The following is a 12,813-nucleotide window of genomic DNA, read 5'->3' on the forward strand; positions in this document are numbered from 1 at the left end:
ACCGAGTATCGCAAGAAATGTGGCGCACTACAGCAAAAGGTGTTTAGGTTGATCAGAGAGAACGATCGGTATAAGCAAACTCATGTGCACAACTCGAATACGGACGATAGTCAACTATTGCAGGACGAAGTTACACGCTTGACATTGAATCTGTCACAGCTGACTGCGGAAAACAATCAGCTTAAGCAAAATAACACGGCATTGGAAGACGAAGTTTTGCGCTTGAAATCTCAAACAGACAACCTGCAATCCTTAGACGAAGCTGCCTGTATGGAACTATTCAACGAAAACACTCAAGATTTTTCATGAATTACTTTACTTCTGCCACTTACAAGTGAATATTACGAAGTTCAATAAAAAGCAATTTCAAAGCATTCGTTTTTTATGTTAATTTTTTGTTATCCTAAGTCTTAGAAACGCAAATCTCAGTACGTTTTGCTTAAACTGTTCTCTTGCGCTTTGCTTGATTCTGGCCAGATAATCTTTTCCTTCTGAGTTACCCAATCTTTTGTAGTAACGTTTAATGTTTCTTCTATTCATTTTTCGTGCCGGGTGGTTTATCCAACAAGCGGGACAAAAGCCGTTGTATTTATCAAAACAGCTTGGACACGCGGAATGTTCGAATGCACATTGTTTCATAACGAGCAAGCGATAGTCAATGTTACTGTAGCCACCGCACCAATGACAAGCTCTGAAACGTTTTCCGAGTCTCTTATCATACGAAATACATTTTGAGTTTTTTTTACCGTTGTTGTGAGCCATACTTTATTTAAAAGGTTCAAAAATATTTCACTAATATAGTGTCAAGTCAATTTCATTCAGTTTATGTAATTCAAATGTTTTGACAACAGTAACATGGCAAGTCTTAACCGTTGGTGACACAATAAACTATTGTCTATATTTGCTGCGTTTTACACATTTACGAAAACACAAGACAAAGAATATTTCATTTTTTCATGTTTATTTTACAATTGAATCGTTATCTACAAAAACTTGAAACATCATAACACACTAAATGTCTCCAAAGTCCTGATACTCAGAGTCCCCAGGTTCATTGTTCATAAGTATGGTTTTATCGTTTCCCACATATAGCCTATGTGCTTCAACAGAAAATCGTTTAGAATCTCAGGTTCAGCATAATCGTTTGAACTGTGTCTCAGTGCTGTCCTCGCTTCTTCCGTCTCACAATACTTGATCTCTCTGTACATTTCAACGCACCTCCTGATCTGGTCTGCCTCATATTTTGACTCCTGAATAGTGTATATTTGTTCAAGTATTTTCGCAACTTTATCATGATCCAAAGGGGAAGCCGGCGAAGAATTTTCAAGATCATCGCTAAAATTCCCATCCTCGATATCGTCATCATCTGAAAGGACAACAGCTGTAGCTTCATCTTTTCCTTCCCATGCCTTGAACCTCTTCCTTATCGGGCTAGCAGGTGGAGTAAGAACGTCTGCTTTTACTTTTACTGCGCTGAATTCTTTCTCATCCATGCTCACATCCATACAAGACTCTGCCGCATCTCGCAAATAGTCTTCTGCCATTGCTTGTAGTTTTTCGTCTTCAGTTGAGTAGTGCTGAGGAGATGATTTGCTTGACATGTTGTAGATTGTAGATTGTTTGTAACCAGTGCACAATTTGGAGACCTTATAATAGCAAAAAAATAATTCATCGATATTATTCATCGTCAAAACTTTCATATTGGTTTTATGTTCATTTATTTCAAATAGAAGCACATTGTAGCTTTTTGCATAAATATCAAACAAGATCCATACAGTCATTGTCCTTGTCAAACATACCAACTCTCATCGATTCGGTTTGCTGGGGGGAGGTATTGCTGTATTCTATTTTCTGTCTTTTTACAATGTTATCCATCTCACCATTTTCCACTTTTCTTTTCATTCCCGCATTGGAACTGGAATCGTTTAAATCCATCTGCGGTTTGAACATTTCATAATAATTCATGAACATTTCCTTATCCAACATATCAACACTCATCGATTCGGTTTGTTGCGGTAAGGTATTGCTGTTGTCTGATTTCTGTGTTTTTACGGTGTTAGCCAGCTCATCCATCTCACAGTTCATGGCATTGGAATCATTCAAATCCATCTTCTGTCTGTACAATTTACAGTCGTCGCACTGGCAGTTATCGATACAGTCATAATAATTCAATCTGAAAAGGATACAGTCATAATAATTCAATCTGAAAAACTTACAGTCGTCACACTGGCAGTTGTTTGTCATGATCTCTTTGCAGTTTGGTTTTGCCATGATCTCTTTGCAGTTTGGCTTTGCAGTATTTTGCAATGTTTTGCAGTCTTTTGCTTTTATACCCATTTAGAACTTTTGCATTACAAAAAGGCGAACATCAACACGTCACTTTTGAACTTTTCCCTTGTGCTTTTCTTAATGGTGGCGAGGTAATCATGCCTCATCTCTCTCAATAACCAGTCGTTAGTTTCTATTTTACCCAATTTCTTGTAGTATCGTTTCCTTTCCTTAATGTGTGCTAACGCAACTGGATGGTTCAACCAACAAGCAGGACAAGAGCCATTGTATTTATCGAAACAGCTTGGACACGCGGAATGTTCGAACACACAATTTTTCATAACGAGTAGGAGATAGTCAATGTTACTGTAACCACCACACCACTCACAACATCGAAAACGTTTTCCGAATCTCTTATCATACGAATAGTTTGACGTGTTTGACATGTTTGACATGTTTGACATGTTTGGATCTGTATCGGCTGCATCGGCTGTCATATTGTATGTTTGTGTGTTTGTATGTGTGCATGAGTTCTTTGTAGCCACCACAAATAATGGAATACAGAAAACGGGGGTGAAAATAAGGGGGGGGGGATTTTCAACAAGGGGGGGGGGCCTTTTCTATCAGCCTATTTCCCCAAGTCCATTCCATTTCCATTTTCATTTTTCAAACATCAAAACAAAACTTCCCAGTTTGCTCTGTGTAAACGCGCAGTTGACTGTGGTTTGGTCCCATCCGATGTAGCCATTTAATGTCATCACAATAGAGCCTGTACTCTGCCTGTGATTTTCTTCCGACATATGGAACAATTTGACAGGATGTTGGCACACACTCTGCAGCAAAACAGATGCCCACAAGGCAAAAGTACCATGTCTACGAGACCGTCAAAACAAATTTTGCACTGTCTTCGTTCATCAAGGTTTGTGTCTTGTTCATGGTTTTCAGATGGTTCGTGCTTTACATTCGTTTCGAGCAAAATGTTACAAATGTCATTGATTTCATAACTCTTTTCACTGCCGTATGTTCTGCGAAAGACCAGTTTGGCGTTACTAATTATCCTCGATGCGAAACCCAAATTCAAGTAGGATTTTGTCAATATTTTGTTGTTCTGAAATGCATACCAGAGGTACATTTCTTGTTTCAAATCCAGCAGCAAAGGGACATTCTGGGCTGAAACGATAATGAACATTTGGGATTCGGTCTTCTGGCTTCCAGTCAGAAAAACATTTTCGACAAAACACACACTGAACGCGATCCCCAGTGTGTTGGTAAATGAATCCATTTTTTGCCAACTCTTCTTGACTTATCACAGATTTCCAATCTCTATACGTTTCGAGTCGTGCTGACTCGCTGAAAAATTGTCTGTAAAAGGGATCAGGATCATATGCATCGTCATCTTCTTCGTTAATAAGATCTTCAGATTCCATGTTATGTGTTAACTTACAATTGGGGAAAAAACGTGCATGTTCATTTTCTGGGACTTCTCCTCGCTCCCACGAGTGTAAATGATTTCCGCAAAAATAACAAGTTACTTCATCACGAAAACCGGTAAAAAACAATCCTGCTTTTGCCAAGTCAACTGGATCAATGAAATCGATCGACCAAGCACTATATGTTGCTAATCGAGCAGTGAAATTATCATATTCTTGATGTTTTGGAATCGATACTTGTTTGAAAGAATACTCCATTGTAACAAATGATACGTTCTGTTTAAAGCCATATATATATATAGTGTTATTTTTCTCTCTTCATCATCTGATAATGAGACAAAACCGAAATATCAGGTTTATTGGTTTATTATGTTTGAAAATCACAAACAATGGAAAAACAACAGATTTGTGAATAATATCAAAGCCATGGAAATTTATCAGGGTATGAACCTCCTACTTTGCGTAGAGCAATGTGCTCTGCGAGTTGACTGATTGATTGAGGATAGTCAGGTTGTTCAGCCTTAAGCTTCCGTGATTCTTTATATGCTTTTTTCATATCGAGATATTGGTACAGATACTTCAATTGACACATACGATTGACAATCCATTCTGGAGTTTGTTCTTTGATTTCCCCTCTGATATACCTCTGACAGAGAGTACTGTCGTCTCGGAGCTCGAGGCCACTCTGAGATAAAAGATATCTCAGATGTGAATGTCTCTGTTCTTGTCTCTGTTGTGATTTAGCTTGGCGGATAGCGATGCGTTTTTCTCGTTTATGCTTTAATATTTTCAAGATCTCGGTCGGGTCATCAGAACCATATTTCTTACTCACTATTCCCTGTATATCATCTCGATTGTATAGTTTTTGTGTCGCGAACTTGACGAATGGTACTTTTAAAAGGTCTGTCACAGAAAGGAAAAAGTCTTGTTTAGCTTTGGTAGCACACACATATTTATCATCATCGAACTTAGGCTTCAACGATTTTACATTTGTTTTCACCTCGGACGTGCGAACTTCATTTTGTCTCTTTTCCCTTTGAGGTAATTTACTATTTTCAAATATCACTAATCCTCCATTGCTACAATGCATTTTGCTCTTCACTGGTGTTTCCTCCGCTGGTTCGATATGTGCTTTATCTCCTACATCTCTTTTGACGCCAGTGAAGGTTTTTCCGCTTCCCTGGTAGTAAATATAACCTCGTAACCGTACTTCATTATCTCCAATTACTTTGCAAATGATGATATATTTACATTTAATATCTTTTAGTTTTTTTAAATCATCTTCGTTGTAATCGTTCATTGTAAAGCAATATCCTCTTTTTTGTGTCATTCTGATTACAATTGACAATCAAAAGCAATTACACTAGCCTTACATACCATTTCTGTTAAATACTTTTTGAAAAACAAACATAATTCATATCATAATTTATTTCACACCAATGTGACACTTAGGATTTGTCATACATTTCACTCTATTATTTGTCATTCCAAATGATGAATGTAAAATCGAATAATGACACTGAACATATATCATTTATTGCTCTTTATTTATTGTCAAACCAAATACTAAGTGACAAATCGATTCATGACACTGAGCATTTGTCATACATTTCACTCTATTATTTGTCAAACCAAAAGATGAACGTCAAATTATTTGAAGATGCTAAGCAGTTTATCATATATTTCACTCGTATTATTTGTCAAACCAAAAGATGAATGTCAAATTATTTGAAGATGCTAAGCATCTTATCATACATTTTACTCTTTTTATGACAAATCGACTCACAAATTTAAGCAAACCAGGTGACGATGTACAAATAATTTAGGGTGACGAGCTTTTTGGTTACCTCGCCCAGCCCAACTGAAAGACTTAAAGTATATCTATAAGTCTTTTAGTTTGGTCGGGCGAGCGAGCCAAAATCTCGTCATCCCAAAATATTTGTACATCGTCACTTTGTGTGCTTAAATTTGAGATTCAAATAAATCGTTCTAAATTCAATGTAAAAAAAAGTTTCATAAGGGGGGTACTCAGCGTGAAAAAACTACATCGCTTAAACGCAAATGCGCTTTGGTAAGTATATAGCTAAAAAACGAATGCGCTATGGTGAAAATCCAAAGTCAAAAATTTTGAAAAATTTGAAAAGTTGTCAAATAAATCATAATTTTAAGCACTGTGTTTGTTTTGTGCTCTATCATTTGTAAATCAAAACTGAGAGAATGGTTAATATGTTTTGAGACTAAGTATTTACAACACACTGCAAGTAAATCATCCAATATGAATAGAGTATTCGTCCATTTGTAGATCAACTTGAAAAAATGTCCAAATGTAAACCATCACAACTCATTGATGTTTCACTTTATTTTTTGTCATGCCAAATAGCCACAGATTGTCTCATAATTATCAATATGAAGATTTTATTTGTTTTCAAATCTTGTGTGAACGCCAGTTTCATGGACTTGACACAATGAGTAAAATCTTTGAAAATAAAAATGGAATATGAACATTTTGCATTTCATGAAATTTTCATCTCCTGGAAAAAACATGCAGATCATTAAGGTTTATTTGACAGAAAATAGAATGAGATACCATTCATTTGTGAAAATTAAGAAATCGTCACGAATGAATAAATCATTTTTTCATTAGTAAAACGAATTGATGAATATCAAAGCGATTCATGATACTGAGCATTTATCAAACAGTTCACTTTATTATTTGTCAAACCAAATGCTAAGTGTCAAATCGATTCATGACATTTAGCATTTCTCATACATTTCACTCTATTATTTGTCAAACCAAAAGATGAACGTCAAATTATTTGAAGATGCTAAGCAGTTTATCATATATTTCACTCTTATTATTTGTCAAACCAAAAGATGAATGTCAAATTATTTGAAGATGCTAAGCATCTTATCATACATTTTACTCTTTTTATGACAAATCGACTCACAAATTTAAGCAAACCAGGTGACGATGTACAAATAATTTAGGGTGACGAGCTTTTTGGTTACCTCGCCCAGCCCAACTGAAAGACTTAAAGTATATCTATAAGTCTTTTAGTTTGGTCGGGCGAGCGAGCCAAAATCTCGTCATCCCAAAATATTTGTAACATCGTCACTTTGTGTGCTTAATTTTGAGATTCAAATAAATCGTTCTAAATTCAATGTAAAAAAAAGTTTCATAAGGGGGGTACTCAGCGTGAAAAAACTACATCGCTTAAACGCAAATGCGCTTTGGTAAGTATATAGCTAAAAAACGAATGCGCTATGGTGAAAATCCAAAGTCAAAAATTTTGAAAAATTTGAAAAGTTGTCAAATAAATCATAATTTTAAGCACTGTGTTTGTTTTGTGCTCTATCATTTGTAAATCAAAACTGAGAGAATGGTTAATATGTTTTGAGACTAAGTATTTACAACACACTGCAAGTAAATCATCCAATATGAATAGAGTATTCGTCCATTTGTAGATCAACTTGAAAAAATGTCCAAATGTAAACCATCACAACTCATTGATGTTTCACTTTATTTTTTGTCATGCCAAATAGCCACAGATTGTCTCATAATTATCAATATGAAGATTTTATTTGTTTTCAAATCTTGTGTGAACGCCAGTTTCATGGACTTGACACAATGAGTAAAATCTTTGAAAATAAAAATGGAATATGAACATTTTGCATTTCATGAAATTTTCATCTCCTGGAAAAAACATGCAGATCATTAAGGTTTATTTGACAGAAAATAGAATGAGATACCATTCATTTGTGAAAATTAAGAAATCGTCACGAATGAATAAATCATTTTTTCATTAGTAAAACGAATTGATGAATATCAAAGCGATTCATGATACTGAAGCATTTATCAAACAGTTCACTTTATTATTTGTCAAACCAAATGCTAAGTGTCAAATCGATTCATGACATTTAGCAGTTCTCATACATTTCACTCTATTATTTGTCAAACCAAAAGATGAACGTCAAATTATTTGAAGATGCTAAGCAGTTTATCATATATTTCACTCTTATTATTTGTCAAACCAAAAGATGAATGTCAAATTATTTGAAGATGCTAAGCATCTTATCATACATTTTACTCTTTTTATGACAAATCGACTCACAAATTTAAGCAAACCAGGTGACGATGTACAAATAATTTAGGGTGACGAGCTTTTTGGTTACCTCGCCCAGCCCAACTGAAAGACTTAAAGTATATCTATAAGTCTTTTAGTTTGGTCGGGCGAGCGAGCCAAAATCTCGTCATCCCAAAATATTTGTACATCGTCACTTTGTGTGCTTAATTTTGAGATTCAAATAAATCGTTCTAAATTCAATGTAAAAAAAAGTTTCATAAGGGGGGTACTCAGCGTGAAAAAACTACATCGCTTAAACGCAAATGCGCTTTGGTAAGTATATAGCTAAAAAACGAATGCGCTATGGTGAAAATCCAAAGTCAAAAATTTTGAAAAATTTGAAAAGTTGTCAAATAAATCATAATTTTAAGCACTGTGTTTGTTTTGTGCTCTATCATTTGTAAATCAAAACTGAGAGAATGGTTAATATGTTTTGAGACTAAGTATTTACAACACACTGCAAGTAAATCATCCAATATGAATAGAGTATTCGTCCATTTGTAGATCAACTTGAAAAAATGTCCAAATGTAAACCATCACAACTCATTGATGTTTCACTTTATTTTTTGTCATGCCAAATAGCCACAGATTGTCTCATAATTATCAATATGAAGATTTTATTTGTTTTCAAATCTTGTGTGAACGCCAGTTTCATGGACTTGACACAATGAGTAAAATCTTTGAAAATAAAAATGGAATATGAACATTTTGCATTTCATGAAATTTTCATCTCCTGGAAAAAACATGCAGATCATTAAGGTTTATTTGACAGAAAATAGAATGAGATACCATTCATTTGTGAAAATTAAGAAATCGTCACGAATGAATAAATCATTTTTTCATTAGTAAAACGAATTGATGAATATCAAAGCGATTCATGATACTGAGCATTTATCAAACAGTTCACTTTATTATTTGTCAAACCAAATGCTAAGTGTCAAATCGATTCATGACATTTAGCAGTTCTCATACATTTCACTCTATTATTTGTCAAACCAAAAGATGAACGTCAAATTATTTGAAGATGCTAAGCAGTTTATCATATATTTCACTCTTATTATTTGTCAAACCAAAAGATGAATGTCAAATTATTTGAAGATGCTAAGCATCTTATCATACATTTTACTCTTTTTATGACAAATCGACTCACAAATTTAAGCAAACCAGGTGACGATGTACAAATAATTTAGGGTGACGAGCTTTTTGGTTACCTCGCCCAGCCCAACTGAAAGACTTAAAGTATATCTATAAGTCTTTTAGTTTGGTCGGGCGAGCGAGCCAAAATCTCGTCATCCCAAAATATTTGAACATCGTCACTTTGTGTGCTTAATTTTGAGATTCAAATAAATCGTTCTAAATTCAATGTAAAAAAAAGTTTCATAAGGGGGGTACTCAGCGTGAAAAAACTACATCGCTTAAACGCAAATGCGCTTTGGTAAGTATATAGCTAAAAAACGAATGCGCTATGGGGAAAATCCAAAGTCAAAAATTTTGAAAAATTTGAAAAGTTGTCAAATAAATCATAATTTTAAGCACTGTGTTTGTTTTGTGCTCTATCATTTGTAAATCAAAACTGAGAGAATGGTTAATATGTTTTGAGACTAAGTATTTACAACACACTGCAAGTAAATCATCCAATATGAATAGAGTATTCGTCCATTTGTAGATCAACTTGAAAAAATGTCCAAATGTAAACCATCACAACTCATTGATGTTTCACTTTATTTTTTGTCATGCCAAATAGCCACAGATTGTCTCATAATTATCAATATGAAGATTTTATTTGTTTTCAAATCTTGTGTGAACGCCAGTTTCATGGACTTGACACAATGAGTAAAATCTTTGAAAATAAAAATGGAATATGAACATTTTGCATTTCATGAAATTTTCATCTCCTGGAAAAAACATGCAGATCATTAAGGTTTATTTGACAGAAAATAGAATGAGATACCATTCATTTGTGAAAATTAAGAAATCGTCACGAATGAATAAATCATTTTTTCATTAGTAAAACGAATTGATGAATATCAAAGCGATTCATGATACTAAGCATTTATCAAACAGTTCACTTTATTATTTGTCAAACCAAATGCTAAGTGTCAAATCGATTCATGACATTTAGCAGTTCTCATACATTTCACTCTATTATTTGTCAAACCAAAAGATGAACGTCAAATTATTTGAAGATGCTAAGCAGTTTATCATATATTTCACTCTTATTATTTGTCAAACCAAAAGATGAATGTCAAATTATTTGAAGATGCTAAGCATCTTATCATACATTTTACTCTTTTTATGACAAATCGACTCACAAATTTAAGCAAACCAGGTGACGATGTACAAATAATTTAGGGTGACGAGCTTTTTGGTTACCTCGCCCAGCCCAACTGAAAGACTTAAAGTATATCTATAAGTCTTTTAGTTTGGTCGGGCGAGCGAGCCAAAATCTCGTCATCCCAAAATATTTGAACATCGTCACTTTGTGTGCTTAATTTTGAGATTCAAATAAATCGTTCTAAATTCAATGTAAAAAAAAGTTTCATAAGGGGGGTACTCAGCGTGAAAAAACTACATCGCTTAAACGCAAATGCGCTTTGGTAAGTATATAGCTAAAAAACGAATGCGCTATGGTGAAAATCCAAAGTCAAAAATTTTGAAAAATTTGAAAAGTTGTCAAATAAATCATAATTTTAAGCACTGTGTTTGTTTTGTGCTCTATCATTTGTAAATCAAAACTGAGAGAATGGTTAATATGTTTTGAGACTAAGCATTAACAACACACTGCATACACGATGTACAAACATTCTATTCATTAAGTAAGACACATAATTCACCCAACAACTCCTCAGTCAAAAATGTAGCTTGAGTCCTTTGTAATTGATGTTACTATTGCAACAAAAACCATCCTTGCAGAAGCGGTTGGTCGTGTAGGTTTGTAGTCCATATTTTGATTGAAATAAAACACATAATTGGTGTTTCGAAGTGTCAATGTAGCAATCTCGGTAAGTCCATGTATCATTTGCAATATCTTTTATAACTGTGTTCAATTCAGCACACTTTAGAAGTCTGTTTGATTGATCAGATCTATACAAATTATCTCTCTGAGATTTTATCGCAAGAAGTGCTTGTTCATGAATGTCCTGTATTCGTCGATCTAAAAAGTGTACCATATTTGTAGGGTAGAGTTCACTTCCAAACCGCTGCAGTAAATGTTGGGCAATTTTCAATCTTGAGAAGACGCTGAATTTTGTAAGGAAGTCGAGTTTGATTACCGAATAATAGGCTGTGGCTGCCATGTCAGCTGTACATCTATCGGAAAAAAATATCTTGTTTGCGTATCCCTTATGTAAATGATCCCGCTCACTAACATATTCCTCAGCTAGGAGAAAATCTGAATCGTATCCATCGTTATGAAATTTGATTCTGACAATTTTCTGTGTCAACGCACTGTCAAGCGTAATTTCGATGGATTTCACATGTGTTGGTGTAAATTCTATGGGAACAAAGTGTTCCTGGCGCATTTCAACCAGAAATTCATATCGCATATCACCGTGTTCGTTTACGATATTGGCAATCTCAGAAGATTGAATTTCCTTAGGTAAGGTATAATCGCTAAATATGTGATATACCATATCTTCGATAGGAATGTGTCGTTCTTGATTAAAGTGTCTGGCTAACATAATGTCAATAAAAGTAACGATACAAAGTAATTCTGCAAGCATTTATTTTTTCAAAAATAATACAATAATCTTATCGAAATAGTAGCTCTGGGCAAGTTAATTCAATTGCCATAGCAAGAATGTCTACAGTTGATTTTCCGTCTAAGGATTCATCAAATAAGTCTAACCACCATTTGTTGTCATCATCCCGGTTACCACAATATTGTGTGTCATTGTCGTTTAAGTCATTTTCGGAATGTTCCACGCACTCCTTCTTTATGTGTGTGTGGTTCGCAGTATCCGACGAATACTCTGCTAACATCTGAATTACCGATTGTTCAAGAGGAATTTCTGTGTTTAGCGAGGTAGCGTTATTTAGCCATTTCTTCTCCTGGGTACCACAATCTTGTATGTCATTGTCATTTGAGTCATTTTCGCAATGTTCCACGCACTCCTTCTTTATGTTTGTTTTAGTCGCAGAATTCGACGAATCTTCTGCTAACATCTCAATCACCGATTGTTCAACAGGAATTTCTGTTTCTAGCGTGATAGCATTTTTTCGCCATCTCTTTGGTAGTTTGGATTGATCTCGTGGCGCTTCCACATGCTTTCGTTTTCTGTTGGGTTTAGCATTCGATAATATTCCTTTACCGTCATTTATAAGTTGCGTTTCCAGAGTAAGCGCATCTTGGAACTGTGCAAACATTGGGTGTAGTGCAAACAAACACTCAAGTGCTTGGCAAAGGTTTGAGTGAAGACATCCAAACAAAGGCTTCACAACCATGCCACTATTTTCTATAACCTGAAGGCGAATTCCTATCCGACTTAGTATTCCACTAGTTTGAATCTTCCTGAATGCATATGTTAGCTCTTTCTGTGTACATACAAGATGAAAATTTTTACTGGGTAAAATGTTTTTTCGATACATAACATCTATGATGTCCGATTCTCTACAGTTCAGTGTCCTTATCAGAGCGACGAAATATGTGTTTAGGCGAAGTCTGATCTGAGTTCTCTCCAGAGATTGGTTGTTTGATTTAACTCCATAAATCCTACTGTAGTCTTCAAGGGCTGCGAACTCGGTTACTGGTATGATGCAAATTGGAATGCTCGTTCGCACCTCTTTGTCTACCCTTCTGCTCAGATTTGTATTTTCCAGAGTGTCTGTGAGTTTGCTGAAATCCATTGGAGAAAGCTTCTTCAAAATGTTGAAATACGACCAGTCACTTTGTTCGTTCTTGAATATTTCATCTATGTATTTTTCAAAGGCTTCCAAGGTAGGTTCTGTCAAAAAGAGATGCTGGGCTGTTGGGATGTAATCCAAAAAATCAT

The sequence above is a fragment of the Mya arenaria genome, chromosome 9, assembly GCF_026914265.1.
Source record: "Mya arenaria isolate MELC-2E11 chromosome 9, ASM2691426v1".
NCBI lineage: Eukaryota > Metazoa > Mollusca > Bivalvia > Myida > Myidae > Mya > Mya arenaria.